Source organism: Austrofundulus limnaeus, unplaced genomic scaffold, assembly GCF_001266775.1.
Source record: "Austrofundulus limnaeus strain Quisiro unplaced genomic scaffold, Austrofundulus_limnaeus-1.0 Scaffold502, whole genome shotgun sequence".
In the NCBI taxonomy this organism is placed as follows: Eukaryota; Metazoa; Chordata; class Actinopteri; order Cyprinodontiformes; family Rivulidae; genus Austrofundulus; species Austrofundulus limnaeus.
The window spans coordinates 148,876-152,679 of record NW_013952904.1 but is presented as its reverse complement, the minus strand read 5'-3'; the positions used below and the strand labels follow the sequence as shown (position 1 = coordinate 152,679).

At 35.9% G+C, this 3,804-nt stretch overlaps 1 pseudogene; it reads left to right on the top strand.

Moving 5' to 3' along the window:
- Positions 1-1,244: 1,244 nt before the first annotated feature.
- Positions 1,245-3,804, top strand: part of LOC106530237 (DEP domain-containing mTOR-interacting protein-like) — a 4,016-nt pseudogene continuing 1,456 nt past the window's right edge.

Below are 3,804 nucleotides of genomic sequence, written 5' to 3'. Positions count from 1 at the left end.
CTGCAGGATTTCTCAAACATGCATGAATGAGTCAAAGCAAGGCTTTTGGCATTTTTTTATGGGAGTGTAACATTATGAAACAAAACTCAAAAAAGTTGATTTTACATGACATTGCCCCTTAAACTGTTGGAGTCAACCTTGTTTGTCTGTTAGCAAAACATTCATTGGCAAAGTAATTATTTTCTGTAATGTGACCCGTCACACATTTTGTCAAACTATAATAAAAAATACATATATTTTCCTATGAGTTGTTTAAATTATATATCTGAAATATAATCTTAATTTTTAAGCCCTCGTTTATTTTTTATTTTTTATTTTTGCAGGGACAGTACAACAAAACATTATCACCCATGGGGAACACATGCAGCATACAAAGCTAATTTACAGCCCGTGTGCCTAGTTAGGCTTTTTGTTCTGAACAAAATAAAAGTTTAATGACATAAATATGAGAACAGTGCCATTATAATTTACACAAATAAAATACACTAAAATGCACGCACAGATTGTTATTGTTTTAGCAGTATTTACAATAAAACCTGATATTTGAGCAGAAAAACCTTCAGTTGTTGTCATTTTTCCTGTGAGCTAGCAGAGTTTTTTTTCCAGTTGATGAATGTTAMTATCCAAATATTGTTTGAGATTTCCTCTTTAAAATGTTATCAAAAACTTCTTATTATCTAAAGATACGATTCAGACCAAAAATCAATGGTTTGTTCTGATCAGGAAGACAAATCAAGGCAGTTATTTTAACCACTTCAGGATCCAGATATCAAAATGAATCTTATAAAGCAGGAATCTGAAAATATCCTGAGGTCATTTTGACCAAATTTGTCCTTAGTTTGATTTTTTTCATTGAATAGCTTTTGAAGTGAACCCAATACAAAATGACCACCATATGTAATCCATTAAACCAACATTAAATGTCTCCACCTCAGACAAGTCCCAGATCATTCTGTACATCATTTTATGAATTTACGTTCCAGCCTCTCTGATTCCTCCTCAAGCCTGGAAAAAAAAAACACTTTCTCAGAACTAGATGCATTTAATAATTTAATTTCACCACATTAGTTTACAAAGTCACGCACAGATCATGATGTATTGTGATGATTTCATAAAAGAAACATTCTCCATGACAGATGTCTCCTCCTCCCTCCTGCTGACAGTCACTTTGTTTGCTCCAAGGTTTAATATTTAGCTCGGCCACAGGCGGATTTTCCAGCCAGTTGGCTTCTCTTYGCTTTCAGAACCAAACACCTGATTAGAACCTCGCTACCTGTTGATCCAGGCTGTGCAGAGAGCTGCAGCGAACTCAGTGTCCGTCGGCGTTTTGACTGTGTTTATGCACAACTAAAGGTTGTTCCTCGTTGCCTCTTTTATCTCGGAGCAGTCGGATGAAACTCTRAAAAGCCATGGGGCCTCGCAGCGCAGGTAAGAACTCTTCAGTTTACAGATGAAACATTGATAATGTGAAGAAAAGATTATCCTTAATCCCTCTATTTCTTGTTGCTGTATACAGAAATGTTAAAAGGTYAAAACCTGACTCACCTGTAAGCTTTATAAATATAAATATTGTTCTCATTTAGGAACAATGCAAAACTTTGATTTTAACTTCTGAATGTTTGAACAGAATTAATCACCGCTGCATCATTTTTTTWAATGTTTTAGCTTTGTCAGATATGACAAAGTGTTGATGGGTTACATTGGTTCAAGAAACCATCAATAACATGAAGCTGACTTTGCAAAGTACGGAAAAACGAACAAGTACGGTAATGAATTTGTTAAATGTCAACTCTATTTAAACCTATATTTTTCTGAGACTAAAGAAAAGACAAAATAAGACAAAACAAAACTTAAAAATGTTTCAATCTGGGGGAAATTTAAAAAGCAACAAGTCAATTAAAGCTTGTTTCACTAAAWCTGATGAAGCCGTTTTCTTTTATCAAACACAGGAAGTGTTGCTTCAGTAAGCAAACACTGAACAAACAAACTTTTAACATGTTGTTATGATAAAACTATCTTAATGAATCATGTTTTCCTCCTTCATTAAATGCAGGGAGGAAGGGATGACTCAGTCAAAACACGACGCATCAGTAGGTTTACAGAACACCGCTGGAAAACAACTTTACAATTGTTCTGGTGAAAAACATATTCCCGGTCATGAGCAGAATCAGAGATTATCAGAARAGCGAGGAGGAACCTGTTGTTTCTTTTGTCCTGATTTGAACAGCAGGAACTAAAGGTTAATAACAAACCACTTGAAGAATCTGAGCACAGCAGATTTCCTGGGAGTCTTCGACAGTCAGCAGTCTGAACAAGTTCTTCAGTACAGAATGACTTTTTCATGTTCTGGAACAAAAACCACACAGCGTGTACTGCAAAATTACTACAAACTGCACTACATTTGTCTGAACACCTTAAAAATGGAGACTTCTGTTAAAAATGTAGGTTCCTTCTTTGAATCCAAGTATTTTCACAAAGTGAAAAAAATAAGGYCTAAACTTCTCATGTTTGAAGCAGCAACGTCTTCTAACCTTAGCGTTGGTCAGCGTTGACCTTATTCATAATCATCTCAACAATCAACACTGGTGTTTGTCTTTCTTATCGTTTTTATTATAAACAGCAGCAAGCGTTGGTCAAGATGAACAGAAAACCAGTTCATAAACTGAGGAACACAGAACTGGGTCGATTTAATGATGCATTAATTAAAATGTGCCGATCCTCACCTTTTAATACTTCAAACTAAACATAGAGTGCTTGGACGTTTGACAAACAGCTATGATGGTTGAAATAATGACATAAAACACAAATAAAGCCATTATTTTTATGTAACACAACCCGCAGAGACATCATTTAATTAAAAAAATGAGCCATATTTATTATTTTGTTTTATTCATTTACACACATTTACCAAATCATAAGGAAATGGGTGTCTGCTTAGAACTAATATATTGACCATTTGTCACCTCGGTCAACTCAACAATTTTTGGTCAACTCGAAAACGGCTACACCGATCAACATGAAATTTGGCAGGAGTGTAGATGTGTCCAGCCTACACTGCTCCAACCAACGGTTTTACGATGGACCCCATATTTGAGGAAGGGGCTCCATCTAAATTAGGGGTGTCTGGTCATACAATAATGCGTATAACTTAAAAGATACTCAACATGGGAGCTTAAAGGCACAGTGTGTAGGATTTTGTCARTTCTTTTAGCCAAAATTGAGATAATCACTAATGGCAATAATAATAAAAAACATGTCTAATCATTGCAGACAAAGACCTTGTTTTATTATTTTTACCTTATAAAAAGCTGTTTATATTTCCATGGTCGCGGGCCGCCACAACAGCCTTCTTGCTCTGCCATCTTGTCTACGAAGGCTCATGAAGGCCAAACTGCGGTGGTGGCGTAAAAAACGGTTTTAGTTGTAATACTATAAACGTAATAGTTGTTGTCTGTCATTGTAGCTGGGATAATTTTACTTATTAAAGCTCATAATCTTACCACTTGAAACATCACTAGCCCTGAAGCTGCTGGTAGACATCGCGGTTGGAATTATCAAAGGTTTTTGACACCTGAGAGACACCGTAGCAACTCCTTTGTGTTTGGAAGCGGGGGGTGGGGGTGGGGAGAGGACCAGGGAGGATGATTCAACCACTCAACCACTACAGCAAAAATGCTGGGTTTGATTATGATTACAGTTTTCTACTGAAAAAATGCTCTAAAAATTACATTATCTTTGCTTCTTATGATAATTTTCTATGATATATACGGTTATCGTGAAGGGATTCAATTTATACCGCGAAAT